Source organism: Calidris pugnax, unplaced genomic scaffold, assembly GCF_001431845.1.
Source record: "Calidris pugnax isolate Ruff unplaced genomic scaffold, ASM143184v1 scaffold138, whole genome shotgun sequence".
Lineage (NCBI taxonomy): Eukaryota > Metazoa > Chordata > Aves > Charadriiformes > Scolopacidae > Calidris > Calidris pugnax.
The window spans coordinates 651,200-676,069 of record NW_015090858.1 but is presented as its reverse complement, the minus strand read 5'-3'; the positions used below and the strand labels follow the sequence as shown (position 1 = coordinate 676,069).

Sequence of the window (24,870 nt, the reverse complement as noted above, 5' to 3'; positions counted from 1 at the left end):
TAAAAGGGGGGAAGAAACCCAAAACTTCTTCTTACCTGTTGCTTAAAATCTAAGGGAACAAATTGCTGAGATTTAGGAGGATTAGGGCTGTCACACTGGAAGCAGCTGGCAACAGTGGCGCAACTGGAGCTGGGAGAAAGACTACAAATATTCAGGAAAACATAGCAAAATAAAAAGCTACTACCTGGAGTTGTAACTGCTAGGAAGAAGAGTGACAACGTGGCTTGATGATTCTCAGATTACTGGATTCTTTCTCTTCTGGGTTCTGTGTCTTTCTCCTTCAACTGCCAGCCCTTCCCAGCAGTTCTTCTTCTTGACCTCCCAATCCATGAATAAAACACAGTTTCAGTCTTGCACCCTGTCAGCCATTCATCTCTCTGCTAACTCCCTTCGCTGGCTCCGCTTCCCAATTTATGCATCGTAAAATTCTGTACACGTTTAACAGAGCAGCAATTTATAAATAGCTTTTATTATACAAGGCAGGCTTGATGCTCAAACTGGAGGTCAGAGATACTGGCACTTAAAACTTTTCCATTCTGCTGTTGCTCCCAATTTCTCACAACTAGCTATCCTCAGAGAAGAATGTTAATGTTGATCTGTAATTATCTTTTCTCTTTGATGGGCCCACTTCTTTACTAGGGGGCAATATCTCTTTTCATACGTGAAATATTAGAAAAATGAAGAGAGCAGGCAGTTACCCCCACGCTGAGGCAGAAATGAGGCACAGTTGTGCTGCTCAGGAGCCCCGAGGCAGATTCCCACAGCAGCCTATGGATGCTGAGCTATAGCACCGTTTTGCTCAGTTATGTATTCGGGACATGGGAGAACCAACTGTACACAACAAAGCCAACGTGCTGTGGTGGTAGAGTGACCTGAAGCAGCAGGTGAAGCAGAGGATGGGGGGATGGATTTCACACCTAGGAACCACTACTCAGTACCAGCAGACACCAGCCTTTTTGCAGCCATCTATTACGGCTTCTTGCCCAAGTCAGTTGAAGCCCACCCCCTTCTGCACACCTCAGAGGGATAAAGACAATGCTTAAAGAGCTACGGGGCTGCCACTGAGAATGGTGCACGCTGTGGTGTCCTGCAACTGGTGGCTCCAGGAGAGGTGAAATCCACATATTTGTGTGGGAAGAGGCTGCAGAGCCCCAAGGAGCTACAGGGTGGTGGCCACAAGCTGGTAATTCCCTTTCCCTTGATTAGGGCTATGCATTGACGGAATACCCTAAAACAGCTGAATAATGGCTGAAACAAAGAGTCCACAGAGGGAAAGAAATTTTATGCTAATGTGTCTCCTTGAGAGGATCTTTTTAACAGCCCTTGAGAATAACAACCTCTTCTTCTCCTGGCTTGGTTCAGTCTCTGATTCTCCAGTTCTTTGTGCAGGCTTTTCTTTATTAGATACAAGTTTTCTTCACAGCACAACCACCTATCACTATGCTTTATTAAATTAATCCAAAACTGAGGTTTTACAGTGAAATTATCGTATAAGTAAATTGTAGGGAAAGCTAATGAAGAAGTGTAAGAACTCAAAACACTTGCTACTGAATTACCATGTTCAATGCTACCTAAAAATACTAAATTATTATTGCTGAGCACTCTGAGACCAGTTTGTTAAGACACCCACTAATATGAATACTTGACCCTGCACTTAAGTATTTAAATCTTTTTAAGGTTCAGAGCCCACCCGTCCCCCCTTGAGTTATAATCTGACACACAGCCAAGAGGGAAGGCTGTTTAGAGCTCTAATAGCACAGAAACCCATTTGCAATTGCTCTTCTCATTTGCCCTCTACAAATCAGTCAAGGACCCAAGCTCTTGAAGAAACACTGCTAAATTGGACTCTGGTATTACTAAAATTGCTCAGGAGCAAGGCTGCAGATGGAAATAATTCCCAAGGACTAAGAAACTTCAGAGCATCCCAGGAAAAAGACTGACAAAGAGAAGAGGAGGAAAAAATGTGAAGAGATTCTCAGGGTGGTTTGTGCTCAGCGTGTGCTGAGCCCATCCCCTCCCTGGGCTGGCTGGTGGGGGGAGCTGGTGATGCTCCATGAGTGTCTCAGGCCCCATCCTCTCTTGTGCTGCCTTTGATTTGCACGTTCTTCTCTTCATGTGCACAGCAGGAGAGGAGAGAGCACCAGAGATGGCTCACCAGCATGAGAGGTGTTCTCAGCACTGCAGGTCATACGGCGAAGCAGCAAGAGAGAAGGCCACTGTAAGCAAGTTCTCCCAAAACTCAATTTTTCTTCTTCAATAGAGACAAGGAAAGAGAAAGCAGGGACAACAAGGTCAAGCATCATCAGGTTCCATTAACGTTCTCACTAATGTTCTTAAATTTTAAGAGTCCTTAATATATTGCTTTGAAAAGAGGAGCTATTTGCGCTATTAGTTTTGGTGGAAATTAGGACAATTCTACTCATCAGAGGAACAACATCCTGAAAGCATCTCCAAATCAAATAAGCAGGGACAAAACACAAACACCTGGTATTTTTTAGGAGCCGGCTTGATACATTTAAACATATAAAGCATCATGGTTGTGACAGAAAAGGACAGGGCTTAGCAACTCTTATCTAATCAATTCAGGGTTATCTACTTTAGAGTGCAGATGTGCAACTCCTTCCCATCAAGAGGGCCATGTACATGATATTTGGTTATTATTTTGTAAATGTCCCTTTCAATTTTAGAGTAATACTCCACACATAGGAGACAGCCTCGTTAGAAACATTACGCTAGAACTGATAAAAACCGAAGGAGACGGGGTCCAAAATGCAGGTTCCAGTAGACAAGAAAAGTAATAGCTGGGATTAATTCCTTAGTTAAGTCCCATGACTTGAACAGACTGCAAAGTGCAGCAATTATATTCAAATACAATGAATGCCATAATTATGACTTCAGAGATAAGTGGAAATATTTTGAGAAGCCATATTTAAAATAGGGAGTGCTAGACTTTATCTACTATAAAACAGTCTTAAGGGATTAACTATACTTGTATTTTTAATTGTTTATGTCTAACAAATGCTGTTTGGGAATCAAAGAAATAAAACCTCATGTCTAACACGCTACCATTAATAACTGCTACTGTAAAGACATGAAACTCTTCTCTCTGAATGGAGAAGGAACAAGTGCCCAAGTGTCTTAAGGGACACTTCATTTTCCCCCAAAGACCTGTAAAACTGAGGTCTTCAATACTTGTGGTGAGTATCAATGATTAATACTGACTTCAAAAATAACAGAGAACAAAAGTAATTAATCTTTTCCAGGTAACATAATTTTCTCTGGGGTTACTGGAAGAAGGAATTTGTAATCATTTCTGCCAGTATGCAGACTTTGATTTCAAATTATGCCCTATAAGGAGTACACTGAAATCTGTGACAAGGAACAAAGCTTGTTCCTGGCTTGACAAGGAAGACAGAGCAGAAGATGGGATATATGTGAAGAGAGTAAGGGGATAAAAAGATTTGTTGTAGAGAGAGAGAATAAACAGAAATTAGAGAGAAACACTGAAGAAAGGACAGTCACCAGCTGGCCAAGAAAATTTGTAAACATTATGTTGATAGAGCAAGGGAAGAAATGTCCAGGACTTTACAAGAGATCAGGGAGAGGCAGGTATGAAGTAGAGGCACAGCAAATCATGCTTTTGCAATTTTGAGGCCAGCTTGCCTTACAGAAATAAAAATGAAGCACTGTCAGAAAGCAGAGCGTGCCTGGGCGTTAGAAGAAAAGACAAAAGCACAATGTTATACAACTACAACAAAAAAACCCAAACATAGGCCCACACAAAGCCCCGAGGATCCTAATTAGAGAGACCAGGGCTGACCCACAGTCCTATTTTCTTTCATATATTCAGCCAACAAACGGCAGAGGATTCAGCAGCCAGAATAGACAGTGACATTTTAAGTCAATGAGAATCTATTTTACTCTTCCTCCCACAACACAAATGAATAGTCGTGCTAATGAAATTCCACTCCTATTATAAATTGACAAACACAACTCTGCATTTATCCCTTCCAGCAAAATTTGCCTTTTAACAAACTCAAGCTATTCTGAAATACCCTGCGGTCACAGAACGACAAACCGAACCACTGCTCTCCCCTGCACTGCCCTTCTTCCAATTAACTTGACTTTAGTGGATCAAGATAAAATATTTTCTACTCTATTTTACACCTACAGCTTTGGATGAATCGTACTAAAATTTACTATTTTAGTCACAGACTTTAATACAGTCATTATTTATTTCACATTTGGTCAAATGTTTCTGACTGAGGATGGACTTCTACTTCATTACACCAAAATAACTTGCTTTAAAAACAAAACAAAACCCCCCACCATAAGCCCCCACACACTGGTTTCCAGTGCTGTCTTCTTCAAGATGCCAAGGAATTACATTACATGCAGAAATTAGCAAGAGTTTACATAATAAAAAGAATGGTCCTCCTCAGTTGAGGACCATTACTGCTGGTAAGCATTTTGGATAAGAAGATATCAGCTTCTAATAGGCAAAAAAAGAATTATGTCTTTCCTATTCCCTTTTACTTCTATGGGAAGTATTGCTCGTGTTCATTTGAAACAAGTTGGTGGGTTTTTTTAGGTACTACATAACTATGTAAGAAGGTTGGGTGACAACACCCCAGCAGAGACAGAAGAGCTGACAGGTCCAAGAGCAGTCAGGGATCCATAAAGGAGCTTAAGTTCCCAATTGTGATGCAGCGAGATCCATTACGTTGCAAGTCTTAAATAGCATTTTCACAAAGCTTCAGCGATTGGGAGAGACATCAGGCAGCCCAAGACAGAAGTGAGTCAATGGAGGAGCTGTATATATACATTTCCACCTGCTGGCAGAAAGCATTTACACAGCAGTAGTACACTTTTACAGTGGCTTAAGTCTGGAATAAATCCAATAAATCAGTAGAGTTTTTCTTGGTTAAAAAATGAACACGAAGCAGCATTTATTCTACAATGTCACTGGCACACAAAGGTTATTATAGAAAGCCTGCTTTTGATAAGGCTGTATATCTCCTGGGCTGGGGCCCTAACATTAGTCTAACTGATGTATAATATGTATTTGATTTTTTTTTTAACTAACGACCAAGTGCTACCAGTTTCCCAAAACTGCAAGTAATAAGCTTAAATTACTAAACACAGAAACATGTTATGGTGTTGTTAATCAGGTCCAACGCTCAGCAAAATACGTATTTTTCAGTAGATGTTTGTTTGAAATGAAGAGCTGTTGCAAGGCAGGACCCAGAGGAACAAGCCAGGACTCACCCCGTACCCCTGAACCGCTGTAACACGGGAACAACCGCTCTCGTTTCATCAGAGCTGACTGTAGCACAGCGTGATACAGTCAATGCTGCAGTGGGAAAAGGCCCTTTCCAAAGCACTACACTATGTCAAAAAACCCTCTATTGTCTATAAACAGAGCGGGTGTGTTAATCTCTGTTCTCCATTGCACCAACAATTAGAGTATTTCCAAGCACAGACCCACCATCCCAACCTCCCTGCGGGGTTTCCCCACACTGTGCACCCCAATCTTTCACCTGATACCACTTCTAACACGTCAGTCATGATCTATCATCAGTGGATTTCACCAAGTATATTCCCCACAAGTTCAATGCTGAAGCCCCAGACAGCAGTGGGAGCTGAACACTCCATGGAAGAAGAGAAAGTGAGACTTCTCCAGCGTTCAAGAGGCACGAAGAGACCAGTTTACTAGTTAACAAACTCTAACATTCTATGCTCCTTTCACAGAACCTTAGTTGAAATGTTGAAGTCTCTGCTTTCTCTCCCTTCTGACCTTGATGACATGTGTGACAAGGCTGTTTTCAAACACATTTCCGAGCTCAGCTCTGTAAAAAACCTTCCTGAAAGAGATACTATTGCATTAACACATGCTGGAAAGCATCTAGCCTTTGTGCTGCCCCCCATATCTATAAATACCCAGAGACTGACGTGCAACTACCACACCAAATCCAAACTTCCTCCGAGAATGTGGAAAATTTCATCTGTCATAAAATAAAGTATTACATCTTTGTGCCAAAATAACATCCCATACACATATACAGTAAAACTTGAAAAAAAACCAAAAACAAACTATACAGTAAAACTTGAAAAAAAAAAAAAAATAACAGCAGATATTGTCACAAATGCCTGGTGCCAAGAGAAGACATTCTCAAGAAGTGTTGTGCTCCACTCCAGCATTCTGAATCCAATCTTCCATCACAGAATCATAGGGCAGAAATGCCGAATGGCTTGGGCTGGAAGGGACATTTAAAGGTCACCCAGTCCAGCCCCCTGCCACGAGCAGGGACATGAGCAGTTGTCATCCAGCTCAGAGGTAACCATCATTCCGACTCTCTACATCTACCTTAAGGAGAAACACTTCAGGGAAGCCAAAGAATTACCATAAAATAGGCTACGATTTAATTAGAAGGAGGAACATGCTGGATACAATGTCAATGGAAGAACACACTAATGAACATTTTAATGAGATCAATATGCCCTCGCATCTCTCACTAAAAAAGCCCGAGATCCCCCTTTGCAATGGTCGGCAGCAGCTGCAAGAACAGGCTCCCTTTCTACTGATGTGGGCGATGCTAAAGCAGCAGCAATTCCTGGAATTCCAGTCGGGAAGGAGAGGAGGAACAAGGGATGCTTTTAGCTTCCGAGATGTATCAGGGCACATTTCCCCCCTGCTTCTGAAGGCGCCGTTTCAGGGAAACAATCCCCACCAGAGCTCTCCCAGGACAAGGCGCCTCCGCAGCCAGGCAAGCGCGACCCTCCAGCTGGAGGGAAAGTTCAGCTCTAAATCTAAAATGCAAGTGATTGTTTACATTATTAGAGTTTAATGCTCCTGACATTACTCTGTATGGATTTTTAGAGCCCATTTCAAAATTTAACAAAGTCATCAGGTTTTTAACAGGAAGACCCTGTACGTTGTACACGGAAAGAATCTAGCACAATTCTTACTGACAATTTTCAACAAGTTTCTAGCACAAAGTTAGCAAGTCAGTTTTGGAAGACTTGTTCCATGAACATCCCTGTCGAAGCCAATAGCACCAATTTATACACCTTATACAGCTTTAAGAAAACAAAACAAAAAAGCAGTGTTTAACCAATGCTTAAAGCTTTTTCTAAAGCATAATTTGAAAGTTTGCAATGGAAGAATAATACTGGAATTACAGGAAATCAAGAAAGTAGCAAAGGCCAAATAAAATTCCCTGTCTTCTTTTATGAAATATACTTTTTAACACCTAAAGAAAGAAACAACAACTAAAAAGTCACCATGGCATGGTGCAGCAGTGGAAAATGGCTGTGTTTCAATTGCACCTGTATCTATCCTGCAATTTAAAGTTAATTGATAAGTTTATGAGGTGGGACATACTAAGGAGTAGGTATTATAAGATGTTTCTAAGTCAATGCTTTATATTTATTGTTTAATTCTTTTCAGCATCTAAGTTTCCTTTATCTGCCTGGCAGGGGCTCTAATGGATCTAAATAAAAGGAGGAAATTTGTCTAACATGTACACTTTGCCAATTCTATCAGACGTTGCTGTAAGAAATGTAAATCAAGAGATGGGATCTTAAAGTTTTATTCACTGTAGTTTTAATAGACCATGCCAGTATTACTCCAGTATCACCAGAGATGTCTCCAAGAACACTGGATGAATACTAAGAAGGCCTACCATGATTCATGCTATGGAAGCACAGATTAAATCCTAAACTTTTAATCTCCCAATTGGATCCACACGGGGAAACTCAGGACGGCTTCAGGGAATGTGCTAGCAAAGCCACCACAGAGGGGACACACCGTCCCTTTAACCAGAACGGAAACACTCCCAGGTCTTGGCATCAGAAGTTACAGGTTTGTTTTCAGCACTGATGTGTGCAAAGATGTAGGACTCCGTGATAGGTATACATTAGCATGTCTCCACATCCGTATACTACCTACAGATTATCAGTCTTTTGGGTCTTTCTTCCAGAAAAGCATACAAATTTTGAATACTAAAGCATTTGAGATGAAGCAAGTTTTCTCTGAGCCACAAAGCAGAAAGCAAGAAGGCTCATACTGAAGTATCGTACAGACCAGCTATGTGAAAGTCCACTTCTAAGGCCAACCTTATCCAGGCAATTCAATGAAATTCTACTTCAGATAGATAAGTACTTTTGGAAGACCTTATACTAATAAGCAGATTATACGTGCCACTAAAAAAAAGCCTGTTTTGATAATCAGTGTTCCAATAGTCCTAGTGCTCCCTAAAGTGACTTATAATTTACTAACCCTACCTGATCAAACCGTAAAATACTCTTTGTAGTAGTACAACCCCACAGGAGCCTGGACTGCATGGCCACCAATAAACCACGCCAGGCCATAAACAGCGCCAGGTCTCCCACGCTTTCAAACAAGTAACCATTTTTCATTAGGAATTACAAAGTGATTCCAAACGAGAAGATTAGAAATATACGAAATTCAACTCAACGCCAAAGGCACTAGAATTGCATGGATAACAACGAAGGCAAAGTTCAGGCTCACCAGCAATTCCGGAAGGTTTGTAGGAGCATTAACTAACAATAATCATGTCGAGATGAGTTCTCATGCAGACCACGCAGAGAAGTCATCAGACTTGGTTTGTAAACTATGTCATACAGAGACAATAGTAAACGTTCAAATTCAAGATAAATAAACTTGGTGTCAGATAAACCAGATAAAAATAATTTCCAAGAGCTACATATGAAAAACTCACTAATTAATGTCTATGTATAATATACACTACATGGAAGGGAAATTCCTTTCTAAAATTACTTAGCTCAGACTTGTTTATGCTGCAAATGTTTATAAACCAAAATGCTATCTTTCAGTCATTCGAGTACTTGGGTTATATCTTGTACTTCCTGAGCGTGACAAAGAATCTGACATGGCTAAGACAAATCTATTACAAACTGCAGAATTTTTTTCTTAAAAATAGCTTACTTGCAAGAAATATCAAGCATATTAAGTAGGAGTTTGATTAACCTAGAGCAATCCATCAATTAAACAAGATTAATTCGTCTTTCTTGATTGTTCCAGAAAAGATGGTAGAAACTCAAAATAAGCAGACATTAATCTATGAGCAATGAATTAGGGAAAAAAAAATAATTACAAGGAAAAAATGCTTATAACAGATAAAAACACATGTTTTGGACAGCTCAGGTCAGAAGTCTGGCAGCCTGGAAGATGTTCCAAATCAAGTCAAATCCATTTTGCACATTACAATCAAAACTGACCGTTTATACCCCACATCCACAGTTCTGGAAATATTTTTTTAGTATTAATTTCTGAAAAGGCAGTTATTTTTAATGTTTCACAAATCATTTCTGGGCAACCACTGACTAGAAGCTTTTATGCCAAATTCACTTGTAATAGTATCTTCTGGGGGTAAGGGGAGAAGAAGAAATTCCTAATGAAATCGCATAGCAAATACAGTAGCTCACTCTGAGCTTTGAAAAAATATTTAATCTTTTTCTTAAATGACATCTATGAAAATGCCACAAATAATATTATATTAAACTCTTAATAAGAGTTGAGAACTCATGACCAGTAATATCTGTGATGGTAGAATCTATGCCATGTCTACTATTGCTCCAGTAAGTATTCATCCTGCAACTCTCCTTCTCTCGTGAGAAGGTGCTTTGGTTGTTTACACCTACTCCTGCTTACAGCATAATAAAACACACTATATCATATAAAGTAAAATAGTTGTAGATAACCAGTTTTTATGGTGCAATGATTTTCAGAGCTGTAAGTATTTAAATCAATATGCTGGCATAACAGAAATGGTTAAAATTACTTTCTCTTACTTAGGAAAAACCTTTTTTTCTTTCCTTTAATCAAGGAGTACAACATTTACTTAGTCTTCATGCAACCCCAGCTATAAGCATTTTTTGAAAGAAGAGGAAAAGGCTTCACATTCAGACAGCGTAACGTTACTCCCACTGAAAGCCACAGAAATTCTCCCGCTGCCCTCAGTAGGAGTAAGAGCAGTTCCAAATGGCTCCAGCTTTTCAGATTTTCCACCAAGAACGCCTACCGCCAAAAAATGCAATTCTATTTTATCATGAAAAGCCACAAACCAATAACCAAAATAAAGCTGAAATTGTTTTAGAAGTGAGCAGTCACAGCCAATGAGTCGCATTTGTAAAGGAACCAACCCGCGTTCTGTGGGGCTGACAAGCAATAAGTGGGGAGCACCATCACCCCGAGAATGCATGGCCCTCCTGATGAAGGGTGACATCCTCTTAAAGAGGAGCACAGAGCACACCTCACTTCTGAAACAAGCAAATCATAGTCGTGAACTCTGTAAAAACCATCTCTGACGATGAGAGCACAATTACTACTGTCTCTGCGCTGCAGAAGGAGCAGGAACATTTTCAGTTGTACATTCCTTTACTTCACAAAGACGCTGCAGAATAATAATGGGCTGCTCACATATCTACAAACAGCATCCCATTTGATTGCCTGCTACTTTTTTCCTAATTTTGAAGGAGCAGTGAGGCTGTTTGGCAGTGGAGTGGCTGAGAGTGGGCAGTGAGGAGGGGGGAGCCCGTTCACCTCTTCTCTGGAAGTAGGACAGCAGCAGAACAAAACATTTTGAGAAGTTCCATTTATAAGGTTTTGGAAGCTTTATTATGAGTTACATTATATGCAGTTAATTCTTCTACATTTTGATTATGCAGACATTTGGGTTTATATGGTGGTTTGCTATTCCAAGCAGACGAATTCAAACTCTTGCATATTTTAGCCATACTCAGTTCAATAGTCCTACTGTTTGAGAAAAAGGCCACTAAATACTACTACTACAAAATGACTTTAGTCTTTCATCACTGTATTGTTGGCTAAAGAATGACGATTGTGAGACTGCAACAGTAAACAGCAAGAAGGATGAAATTAGAAACAGTTTTGCCTTCTAGATTTCATAGACACGAATGTGTGGAGTTAATAAAATAAAAATATAGGTAAGGAAATGTTGACAACTCTTACCACCCTTTCAGGCGAGTCGTTAGCCCCCTTTCCTTCTTCATGAAGCACAACTCAAAGTTATGGATAACCCTGGAAAATACAATAGATAGATCAAACTCTGAATAGAAACTCTGTGATTAACGTGACGAATGACGTGTTGATCTGAGTAATGGGACAACTCTACACACAGCGCCACAGCCCAAACACCTGCCAACACCACACCACAGCCCCCAGCTCACACCAGCTGTGCCAGGGCTTCCACCAGCCTCTCCAGCTCCCACTGCCTGAAATCAAAGTTCATGGAAGAAATTTCTCATCTGGTTTGAACGCTCTAGAATGTGGCTGTTTCTACTGAAATCTCTGTATCACAAAATCCAAAAATAATTTACATGTAAAGTAACAAGACGCAAAATAGCCAAGATGTCTCTCTGTATTATCTCCTTGCTTAAATATACATTTTTTGATCATACGCTTGATTCCAATGACCTACCACCTGTTACATACATACAAGAGCAGTTTCCATAGAAAACATATATACTGGAAGCTCACAAAATCCAAAAATAATTTACATGTAAAGTAACAAGACGCAAAATAGCCAAGATGTCTCTCTGTATTATCTCCTTGCTTAAATATACATCACAAAATCCAAAAATAATTTACATGTAAACATGTAAAGTAACAAGACACAAAATAGCCAAGATGTCTCTCCGTATTATCTCCTTGCTTAAATATATATTTTTTTGATCATACGCTTGATTCCAATGACCTAACACCTGTTACATACATACACAAGCAGTTTCCATAGAAAACCTACATACTGGAAGTTACAAGGACATTTTATCAAGTCTTGAGCAACTGTTCCTTGTGTTTGTTTTCACCCCAAAAATTGTAAATTTCCAACTGTTTTACCTATCTTTGTTTCCAAACTGAAGCCCAGCTGGTTCCATACATCCCTGGCAGTGGTGCACTCATCCCCTGCAGACCAGGAAGGGCTAACTGCACTGGCGTTACAAGAGAGAACATAAACTTTACTCTGACCATAAACTCTAAAAAACTTTAGGGGGCTAACTGCACTGGCGTTACAAGAGAGAAGATAAAATCTAAAAAACTTTAAATCCCAGAGCCCTCTACAGAATTTCTGAAGTTAATAAAAAGGAAGCAAGATACTTGAGTGGTGGTACCATAGAATCCTTGACTATCCCTATATATTGGGCAAGGCAGAGGAATATACACACGCCCAAGCACCACTGGCCATTGCAATCCCAGAGCCCTCTACAGAATTTCTGAAGTTAATAAAAAGGAAGCAAGATACTTGAGTGGTGGTACCATAGAATCCTTGACTATCCCTATATATTGGGCAAGACAGAGGAATAGACACACGCCCAAGCACCACTGGCTGTTGGTCCTTCTATTGCTGGTTAGACTGGGTTTGTAGGGCAGTCCCACTGACACATCAGAATCCTCTGACAGCACCCATTTAAATAATCAATACCACACATAATTAGGCTATGTTTTGGGTTGGGTGGAGGGGTTTACAGTCCTCAATGAAGAGTGCTCACACACAAGGCTCAACCTGAACTCACTAATACAGCAAAAAATGACTAACGCTCAGCCCCATAAAGGATATACGTGCACTCAATGGTAAAAATAGCTTTTTGTATCTGAGAAACAGACTTATTTTTTAAGTGACCTAAAAAATACGAACACAGCTATCTGCAAGCTGCTCTTATGAAGGAAGACTTTGGGGTTTTCCCCCCATTTCTGTAAGCCAGTGAGCATTGGGCTGCCTCACAACCCCCTATATTCTCTGTGTGTGCCTTCACCTTCCACAGCAATTTTAATGATTCATTTCACAATTTACAAATTATGAGGCAACACTATGTCTTAACGTATTAATTCCACTGGCTCCAAGATGACACTTGATGAAAATGTATCTAGTTAGTAAACAGGATGCTTTATTTATCTTCAACTCTGATAAGTACATGCTTTTAAGTATTGCAGAACAAAGGAAGAACCTCCCCACAACCATGAGAGGCGCCAGCAAGTAGAGCACGTAGACGGAAATTCACTTTGTCACAAAATAAAATTTCATTAGAGGGGTCATGTTGTTCCAGAAGGAGCAGTGAGGGAGATGGTAGAGTCATAAGAAATGTGTTGAATCAGTACAAATCCAACCTCAGGCAAGAATTTTCCTCAGAAGTTTCATTTTTATTAGCAATTCAGGCTTCTCCTGCTGAGCGATTCAATCCAGAGGTTGGAAGCAAAATCTTGCCATTGCTCACCCTGTCAAAAATTTTTCCCCCAAAATAAAATAAACATACAATTTCCTCTAACCAAAAAGAAATGCAAACAGTGATAACAATCAGAATAATATTAAACAGACATCAGTGGGGTAATATTAAAGATTAAAAAAACGCCACTAATAGCTTCATTGACTTTTAAAATATTGCAGCAAATCCTAAACTGACCCTTCTAGATTTATTTTTAAGTAAGTATGGCAGCTCTGTATGAGCCATTTTAAAAACTTCTACTCTTTAAAAAAAGTAGAAAATTATGGCCTATAAAAAAAAAAAACAACAAATAACCTCACACCATTAAGAATCTCACTGATTAAGAAAATCAAAAGCTGAATGGCAAACCATTTTCATTCACGTTTTCAATATAAATCAAGATGTTACTTGAGTTACAAATCTGGGTACTCTGCTACCTATACATATAGCACCTTGGAAGGTTTCATGAAGAAATCATAATTATTGATAACTTACATCTATGTTTTTGAGCAGCATGAAATCATAATTATTGATAACTTACATCTATCTATGTTTTTGAGCAGCAGAGTTCAAAAAGTATGTTCCACATTCTGGTAATTTTCACTTGATTAAAAACTAATCACTATTCAGCATCTAACTCATGGGAAGAGGAATTCAAGCACACAATACCTGCACTGTAAAGAGATCAGACTAGAGCAATTCTTCATGAGAACAATCAACTGATATTAAAGTACATCTCTAACCTTTTGCAATAACATACTCTCAAATTGCCAGGGGTGCAGATGTAATGTGATTTTGGATCTCCTTGTACAACACAGCTCAGCAAACCACTGGGTAAGTCAAGCAGCAAAGCAAGAGAACAAGATTGCCTGTCTTCACTTCTAACTTTTTTGGACTTGACTCTGCCAAACCCCAGGTCCCAGAACCCTTCTCAAGAACCAAGCCAACGCTGAAATTACAGAAGTAGTGCAAGTGGGGTTGTATTTTGAACTTGCCAAAGAAGTATCGTGGTTTAACACACAACACTGAGAGAAGAAATGATGGAAAAAGAGCACTTCATCTAGTGCTGTATCACAGGCTTGAAGAAACCTCCTTCTGGCAGATCAGCTACCAAGAACTAATGAGTGTATACTCCGAAAACTGCAGTAAGGACTACCTTATTAAGTCTCTTATAAATATTCAAAAGACTCACCATATTAGCAGTTCCAAACATAGTAAAAGGTGAAGGTCTCAAAGAACAGTGCTAAGCATAACACTGCCAGTTCTGACTGGAACCTTATGTTGAGCCAACACCAGCTGACAAGGGCACGACCTTCTATTGATGCTGAGAATGATGACTTGGTTCAAAAATTGTTTCGTTTTGCTGCCACAGATTTAACAGCCCAGGCTTCGTCCCCATGAGACGAGTAGAACATGCTCATTAGGTAACCTAGTTCCACTGAGACAAGATTCTAAACAAAGGCTAAGCACCTTTATTTTAATATTACAAACATGTTCTCAAGGTACTTCAATGCCGACCATAGTGGAGGTGAAAGCCAAGCACGGACCCCCGGTCCCAGGACCATGTCACAGCACCACACGCTCAATGGGAGGATGGTGCTGATGGAAGTTGTGGGTGACATTGAACACGTCAACAAAAAGCAGTGAGCACCGAGCAGAAATACAGCTCAACACACCAGCACAGCAATTCTGAGGCTCTTCAAAGAGGTGCATAAATAAAAGGAAATCATTTTCGTTTTGTTTATCCAGCCTCACAGACTAGACAATCATGAATTATTTTAGCAACTTCTTTCAGCTTGTCCAAAATATTCACTGCCCATTGTTTTCATCTTCCTAGAAACAGACACGCCAATGCCAGACAATATCTGGTACAATCAACTTGGATTTACTATTCCTACCATCTGTCTCGAGTCGAACCAATAAAGTACAACTGAACAAGAAAAGAGGATGAGAGGAAGAGGGGAATGAGAGTGGCACAAAGACAGGCAGGCAGTTATTGCTCACTCTGAATGCAATAACAAGAACTCTAGAGGCCAAAACGTTCCAGCTGAGCTAACCGTGGCTTCCTGCTGCTGTTACTAACGTGGTATTGTAGAAAAGTAATTGCAATTATTACTCACAAAGTACAAAATACCAAATGGAAACAAACAAAATAATGGAAGAAACATGCATCTATTGGCAAAGCCAACACTCATTAGAAGATTCTATTCAATATGCTTTGAAGCCATCTGTATAAAGTGACAGTGGAAGCCTTTAAATTTAAATACAGCTTTTAAAATTCTTTATTTCACTAGAGGCAGAAGTTTGACTTTAAGTGTTAATTGAAATGGATGCAACTAAAAAAACCAAACTAATTGGAGATTCATAAATGCAGCTGCTCGTGGTACCCACATCCCAGCCTGCCCACAGCCCTGCCCACCCAGCTCTCCTCAGGCTGGGACATCCACCCATGGGTTCTACTCACTGCTGAGAAACACCAAGGGAGGCTCTCTTCCATCCCCGGGACTCCTCTCTGGACCTCCCACCCTTTGCACAATCAGGATCCTTACAACTTTGGTTCTTCTTGTAGAAGACAGAATAATTTGAAGGTTATTCAATTATTTTCACAGAATGGCAGAACCGTGGGGGTTGGAAAGGGCCACTGGAGATCATCTGGTACAACCCCCTGCTCAAAGCAGAGTCAACTCCAAGTCGCTCAGGATCTTTTTCTGAATGGTTTTGAAAATGTCCAGGATTTTGTGGATAATCTCCACAACCCCTCTGGTCAACTTGCTCCAACGTTCAGTTCACCTCTACAGTAAGTTTTTTTCCTCAGGTTTTGATGGAAATACTGACTTCTCCACTTGGCACCTACCAGCTGTCAGGCTGTGCTGCCTCCGGTAGGATTCCTGATGAGTGGGAGCTGCTTAACTCCCCGAGCTCTGGAAATGGCAATGCAGGGAGGAGACCAGCATACATTAGTGAGGACACAGCACGGCCCCTGGGCCCAGGAACGCGGAGGTTTCTTCATCTTCCAATGACTGCTCCCAATTCCCCACTCTCACAAGGACACACCAAACAGACACACAGTTTTTACTCCGGGATATTACACCTACTTTAAACCAGTTGGGGTTTGTCTCATTATTGTACATACCTGGTAAGTGTCCTTTCAATTTCAGTGTGAAAGATATTTTAAATAATCAGTTTCTCAGGAAGCATTTACTATTAACATTCCTTGCCCCTGAAAATACACAGAAGCAGTTATTCCAAGGCAGAACTGGGAGAAATCTGTATAAACCCAGAGCTCTTGAGACTTCTATCAGAATCAGTCACTTGATTTCATGTGAAATGGCAAGAATGCACAAGCATATTTTTTTGTTCTTTATTACAAAAGCCTCAAGTGACATTTGCTGTAGGAAAGACAACGTTAACGGGCAGTGAAATGCCAAAGGTTTCCCAAGGAAAAGTCAATTCCATTCATGACTCTCCTCTTTTAAGACATAAGTAATTCAGGTGGATGCAGTCAAACTACACCTGTGTGAAGAGAGAAATGAAGAGCAGGCAGTTGATCACTAATACTAAAACTGTATAATTGATATATTTGTGCATAATTCCTTTCTCATTTTATATTCTCTAGAAGAAAATGCCTTGAGAGATTTCTTTTCGCCATTAGAATTCTCCAGCTTGCAGTAAATATTTTATATCCATGCAGCTACTAGAGTCACTAAATTATCAATCTTGTGCTCTAAAATAAGTCAGCCTGTTTCAGTGTCCTCCCCCCTCCTCTCCTTCTTCATTACAGCTATTTTCATTCTGGTCTCTCTACACACTGCATGCACCTGTAATCTCTATCTACATTGTATTAGTAGTATCCTCTTAATTAGATTTAATTTCTTCAAGTGGGAAAAAAGTGACACGCTTAGCCTGCCCGGTCTTTGATGAATGTCCTAGAAGGTCAAATGATGTGAATAGAAAGGCTTTGCCATCTCTTTGACACGAGTAAGAGAAGGCTGGTCAACACTACAGATGCCTTCAGAAATGAAAAGCAAAGTAACTGGTATTGATCCCATTCACATCAATCTCAAAATGGTAAACAAAATAATTATATTCTCTGCATAGCAATCTCATGGGCACATGCAGATGTACTTAATACATCTACACACAGTAGAAAGCTCATTTAAATCAGACATTATGTGAAATTCTAGTTTTCTTAATTGAGCTACTACGCAGACAGTAAAGCTTCTGAGATCTCTACATCACTTATCCGTCTGAATTTAACCAGAGTCACTCTACAAAGACTGGGACTTTTCCTAGCGATTACAGCTCCAAAGCTTGTCTACTTCTGAAACAATAGCTCTGCCCTTTAAGAGATACTGGTATCACTGGTTTTGAAGCTTTTACAATAGCAAAATACATTGGTTTACTCCTTTAAAAAAACACATTAAAAATAAAATTTAAAAATAGCACTCTGCTTTATGAAACCAGCTGTTTTCCCCTTAATCTTCAACTTCTTTTCACAGGAAATGCAAATACCAGTTAAGAAAACTAGACAAACTCTGAATTCAGTATTTTCTAGAGGAAATGTTGTAGAAACCTTGCTGCATTTTACCAAGAGGCACTGAAGTCCTTCAAATATTGATACATAAAATTAGGTAAAAAGTTACAGATTCTATAGCTTTGGTTTCCATAAAGAGGAGGTACCTTTGTATCACCCCCCAGATTTATAACTTATCTTTCTTAAATTTTAGAACATTTAACTTGTGAAATTTTCAAGCTCTTTCTAGTCCTTCATGGCACAGAGAACTTTTACTTATTTCTACAATCAAATTGAGAACATAAAGCTAATTTCTCATTTAGGACATAAAAAGATTTAATCCAAGAGAAAGGGAGAAAATATAAGGTCAAAATAACATGGGAAAGGAAAACATCTTGTAGGAGAGGGCTTAAGGCTCTCACAGTTCTGTTGGCCAACGTTAAGGTTACCAACATCACTACCCTCCTACAGAGAGGGAAATGAGAAGAATTTGCTAAATATAGCCCCCACTGTTTGGAAGGATGCCTGTCCCTATTTGCGCACTCATCTGTTTAATTGTGGGCAATATAGTCCACTACACGGCCCCAGGCCAGCGGGGACGTTCAATATTCCCAGAATTACATCATCCCAACTGGAGATGGGATTTAATTACACAGTTTACTATAGTATAAATGCAAACTTTGTCTTTTAAAACTCTTCAGAATTAAAAGTACCTCTGGATGTTTTTTACTCAGGTTTGGGAATGTACTAAACGCCCGTGCCCAGCTGTAACCCTGCATGGAGAAAAAGGAAGTCTCACAATTACTGCATGAGCTCATCTTCCAAATCCCAACTAATGAGACATCACAAATGTATACAAATATACATTTATATTTGGTCAAAAATCCCCTAGGTTAAGCAAAAAAAAAAAAAAAAAAAAAAAAAAGTTTTATTCTAAAAGCTCGTCTTAGTCTGGTAGTTTGAGAAAAGTGACATTTTTCTCAAATTGATCTGCAAATGCATTTTTAAAGTAATTGGAATAATTTAATTCCTAAAATGTACTTGTCAATACACATTACCAAATTAATCCATCTGTATTTGAAAGTAAAGCTGAAGCAACCACAGAAACCTAAAAGCAACAAGCCAAGAGAAGTTTCTACCTGTGAACCAAGCCTTCGGAAGGATTCCTACCCTAAATCCCTTGGTTTCAGTGGCAATACTGGACCTGAGGAATCATCCCATCAACAAAACAAACAGGCAGCAAGGAAGGGAATAAACAGGTGTCTCTGGGATTCTAGGTATTACTTTCAGGGAACATCGGTATTCCCAAATTCCTGGCCATAATCTGTACCTTTTGTTCTTTTTTACTGATTTTAGGCTTGAAAAAGAAAATGAGAGCACAGCAACAATCTTTTAGAATTAGAGATAGACAGGGACATAAAGATGTATCAGTATTAAGAGAAAATTACATTCCAGTTTAAGGACAGAACTGGAAGAAGGGTTTCTGCTACTGATAAAGAAATTCTACCAAGGTTTCAAACTTATGGATTATACAATTCAATAAGCTTCCATCATCACATCACATTAAAAACAGCATCTTCCCCTCCGCCTCTAAAATACTGCCTCGGGAGAGGGACATGGGTTTTCACTTCCATTATCTTTCAGCCCGCAGTAAGGAAGTGCCTTGGTCCTGAATCAGAACCCACAGGAATTTAGCAAGTGCTATTTCTGCTTGTAGTAAAATCTTCAATATGCAATTTACATCTTGATATGTCATCATTTCTTGGTATTTAACTTAGTAACAGCTTCTCTAAAGTAGAGATTTTATTACATAAATTATGGAAGTAGCAGACCAGGCGTAGTGGAGGCAGTATAAATTCCTGAATCGATACAAAATATGTCCCTGGTAGTAGTTGTTATTCTGTGCAGGTATATTATTGATTACAGTCATAATGATCTCACTTTAGCTGCTGTCAATAACTCACTGCTTGTATTGTCACACTGAATTAAAAAAGAACCAATCTAAAAATATGTGGGGAAGTTACACCAGCACAGCATGACCCAGCCTGTGGCGCGGAGCAGCAGAACACTGCCAGCTTATGTTAGGATTCACATTTGAGACTTCACTTGACATTACATTGATAAAAGAAAGCCAAATGTGATATTTATTCAGGCAGAAGAGATTATGTCTTAAAGATACCAGAAAACTCTAAGTTTACAGCTACTGCATACAATAAAACTATGCTTTCACTACCTTGGGACCGTTATTGGTGTGCACTTATTGATACACAACACTGAATCAAAGTTTTACAGAGTGTTACTGTCATTTAGGCCTAAAGTTACCGAACTACCCCAACTTAAGTGTCACATCTCAGTCTCCTTCCCCAAGACAGTCCACGCTTTATGAACCATATTTGAAGTCACTCTGCAATTTGCTTTCCTCTCCAGAATCTTTGCTACTCTGCATACTGTCAAAAAGATTATTAGTTTGTCATTTAAAACCTGCAAAAATAAGCCTACCCGATATCAGCACATACATTCAGCTCCCATCAAGCTGTAATCCAGGAGACATGGACACTCTTGATTAGCCACAGGAATAATCCAGTCTGTGCGATTGCTTCTGCCACTGTGCTGGATAGCAGTTACTTAAAATTTTATCACTAAATAACCCAAATTAAATAGAGAATGTTTACTGTAATGAAGAGGTCCCATGGAGGACTTGTGCTGATACACTTCCAACTCATGGATAGAAATTATACCGCCAGAGGAGATGAAGAACAGGCCATTAAATTACTGGCAAGAGTAGCTCTAATTTCACTAACTTCACATTGCAACGAACGTACATCAATTAAGAAAAGACTCTCTTACAGCAACAAGTTAAGGTATCATTATTCTGTACAAAACCCCCACGACCACTCATTTTATGACAGCAGGAATAAGAGGGGAAAAAATTAAGCTTAGAAAAGAAAAAAGGCCTACGTGATACAAAGCCCAGATCCTGTAAAGGTATTTTTTTTCTGGCCTGTACCCCAAACGAAGCTGCTGCTCAGCACCCCAAGGGCAGTCGATACCACTGCACCTGTAGGAACTCTGACAGGGATTACTTCATTAGATAGTTCAAAACATATCCAAGTAAGGATGCAGGTCTTTCTATCAATCCCCCAGAAAGTCCACTCTCAAGCATGATGGTGCAAAGGAAGCACCGATGCCTAATTCTATACTCTCACATTATTACAGTCTAAAAGCAATGAGTAAAAGAAGAAATATTTTGAGTTTCACAGAACTACCCGACATCAGGACTGGACTCAAACTGATTTACTCACTTCTTCCCCCTCACTTGCTTGCAATGTTTAAGCTGTAACTCTTCAGTAATGTATTTCAGAAGACAGTAAATGCTTCACAACTCTTAAATAAACCATAAGCAGCTAAACAGGAACGGTTCTGGAGGACAAAGGCCTGTCGGCAAGGCACCAGACTTCAAGCTTCCAATGGATTATGACAGCAATAATAAGGCAAACAAAATAAATAATAAAAATGAAATCGTGAAAGATACCTTGACAGTGTCCTTTTAATCTTCAGCCAACTTGAGATGTCATGTAAGCACTGAAGCAGCAAAGAGATGATACTGCTTAGATAGCAAAATATCCCAATTTCTCCCTGACCTACAAATCATAAACTAATAGACTAGTGGTGTGCTGGCATATATCCACGCAGCAGCTCACCGAAACCCTGCTGAAGCTTCTGAAACAAAATGCATGTGCCCTGAGATGCAGAAAACCCATAATTATAAACAACATCAACTGAAGCATGCACAGAAGATTTTGACACTGCAGTCAAGGACCTTACTGAACAAAGATGCTAAACTGTCCAAGAAAGCCACGGTATCTGCAGAGCATACTGCATAGAATTTGGGAACAGAAAGGTCTTCCCAGAGCAATATAAACTGGAGAGTGAAGCAGAGAAGCATAATCTTGCTCGTGTGTTCTTAATGGGTCTTAGAATCTTGTGATAACTGCCACCACCACCATCGCCATTAGACCAGTGTTGGATGAAAATTACTTCATTGGGCTACTCAGCCTGGAATCTGAGATCTAAACATTACAATTTTGCTCTTTCTGTATGTACTCTATATTCAAAATCACTCAACTTGTCTCAATCAGACCAAGAGATCCTTCACAAAGAGGTACTGGAGAGATGGAGAACTGCACATACTCAGGCCCACAGGTTCCTTCCTCAGCGTACAACCACTAATAAGCATCTATCTTGTGCAAAAAGTCTATGTTTGAGAAAACACAGATTTACATATCTACAGAAGTATCCACTGATTTTGTTTTTCTAGGTTAACTCCTCAGATGGCCTGATTTTGAAAGATATAATTAAGCAGATCCCTTGACTTCACCACAGCCAGTCTCTTAGAACCAACTTTAGATGGCTTTTACTTGGAACCAGTGACATTCTATCAATTTTTATCTAGATTGGGTAATAAAAATATAACTACATAGCAAAACACGAGGATATAAACACGGTATCAACTATCACAGAATTTGATAAAGTAATCAGTTTTTAAAAAAAAAGTCAATAAAGCAAGTCATTTCAGGGGTATAATGGTGCTTTACTTAGCTAAGATTCATGATTTTCCGAAAGAGGCCATTTGTTCCAAGAGTGGTATGCTCCCAGTAGTGCCAACTACGGTAAGGAAATATACTCAGTCATGAAATATACTCAGTTATGGTCTTTGCAGGAATTGATAGTGACTAGATATGAGTTTCATGAACTAAACTGAAGTGTTCTCTACAAGAGATTAAAATATTTAAAAATGCCACTCATATATACATTCCTACTTGGTCTCTTGTATGTTTTTTTATCCCCAATATTAACTATGTTCCAAGAAAGGTGGGTCAAAATGTCAAACTCTCCCAAAACACAGTGGGAATCAATGAGTCTCATCAGGACTCTGAAATGATGTTTTGTTTGATGTAGCGTGTATAAATTAATGATGAATAATAGATGCTGTCCTCTTACTATTAAACGATTAGCCATTCACACACCAAAGATGCTACATCTTGAAAATGTGACTGCTGGAGTGGTGACTGCCACCTTCTCAAAGGATTGAACTGAGATGCCTGTTCTTACAGTGGTCAGAAAAGCAGACACATAATAAGAATTTGATTCACTAGAATTAGTTATTTGTCTTAGGCCTTATTAATGCAGAAGCTGTGGACTTCTAGAACCTCAGCTCATAGAGGCAGAAGCAGCTTTACAGCTTGGTTTGGGTTGCCTGTGAAATGCAAGGGCAGGAGTGAAAAGGGACAAACAAGGAACAGAAACCTCACACCACAATTTTTCAAGTCTGGGTTTGTTTTACACGAGTTAAAGCCCACTTCCAGGAGACTCATATGAAGTCTGAATAATATAACTGTACACAACACACCTGATGAACTCCTTCCCTATCCATATTGGTGTAACCCTAGAGTTGGTCTTTCTCTGCCTTCTTCTGTAGAGTAAAAAATTTGACCCAACCTTTGTTCTTTGAAGATTCCTATTGCATTGGGAATGGAATGCACTCACACTAGGCAAGATCCTGTCATACTCTGGTTAAACTGTAAAGACATAAGCTAAATGCAATCTCACAGTTGGCTGCTACGGCATCTGTGTCAATGATTTATACCCACGCTATAAAATATTGAGAGCAACAAATTATAAACCTGGTAGCACAAGAATTCTAACAGGTTCTCCTCACAGCATATCAATTCTGAAACTATCCAAGAGCCACCAAAAGCACTGCAGAAATAACGTGTTGCATTACATAAAATCAAATACAGAAGCTGAGTTTTATATAACTGTAATATGCATGCAGATGGTCTTCAGGCTAAGATATCTTCTCTAAACTGCCGTTTGTACAAAATTTGAAGCACAAGCAAAAGGCAGGGATTTTGCCATTCCTAGTGCAGTGTCTTAGCTCAATGTGATGGGAAACTCATTCTATTTGTAACCAGTTCTTCCAATACTGAAGAACTGCTGACACTGAAGTCCATTGCAGTGATTCTGAATGAACAGATTAAAATCAAAGGAGGGAACTGTTTTTCATCCATTCCAGCTAAACGGTAGGTTAAATCTATTGTTATAGTAACTGAAATTCAGTTATTTATGTTGACAGTAACTACAGCATAAAAATAAAATCAGCAAAGTCAACTTTATAAGATCACCAACGCCAAATAAAATACATTCTATGCATCTATGCGTCTCTGAACAATGCACGAGGACAAACCATGCAGTGAAACTATGCAGCCACACTGTATTGTTCTTCCAGCCCTTGCCCTCCCAGTGCATTCCTTTAGCCAAGCAATGGGAAGATAAACCCATTTGCCTAATGAGGCATATAATTTAAATATTTCAGACAAGCGTTTACAGAGATGTTGCTTAAAATAAATTCAACAGCCATCCATCCAAATCTCTTGCATGAGGAAGACCACAGCATAGTTCACAACTTGTATTTTTCTGTAGAAACTCCAAATGATCCCGCCCTTTCGGTTACTTTAGTCACCATGTACATCCTGTATTACTTTATTACCATGTTTTCTTCCATACCAGATATAATATAAAACTGCAATATTTCTCTTTTGCAATGCCTTACAACATTTCTAAAAGCTACTAAAATTTCACCTTTTACTACTGCATCATGCAGTCCTGCACAATTTTGTAAACAAAGTGTTTAAATTTACAGAACCTTACAGGGCTAATGTACGTAACACAGACTGCATCACTTCATCCACAGGAACCTACAATCACCCAACGTCAATATTCTGTCATTTATACTCAGAATTTTTACCATCAAGCACTCCCATTAATACAAAACGGTGGGTTTTTTCCCCCACAAACCTGTACCTAGTGTTTATGATATTGGTGGTATAAAACCAGGTCTTCACTTGACGCAAAAAAAAAAAATCTGCTTAGGGTTTGGGTTTTTTTAACATGCTAAGAATTACATTTTGTATTGTGACCTACCTAGGGCACAACAGAACACTGTGAAAAGCAAAGTGCACGTTATACGAATTCACCCTTCCACATACACAAACAAATGCCTACGTTACAAAAAAAAGGGGGGGGGGGGG

At 39.4% G+C, this 24,870-nt stretch overlaps 1 protein-coding gene across 3 annotated transcripts in view; it reads right to left on the bottom strand.

The window, feature by feature from the left end:
• Positions 1–24,870, bottom strand: part of ARVCF (armadillo repeat gene deleted in velocardiofacial syndrome) — a 249,277-nt gene that overhangs the window by 220,887 nt on the left and 3,520 nt on the right. For all 3 annotated transcript variants that reach the window (XM_014943992.1, XM_014943993.1, XM_014943994.1), the window contains one exon: positions 11,018–11,086. The gene's annotated coding sequence lies outside the window, so the exon portion shown is untranslated. The remainder of the gene's footprint in view (positions 1–11,017; positions 11,087–24,870) is intronic.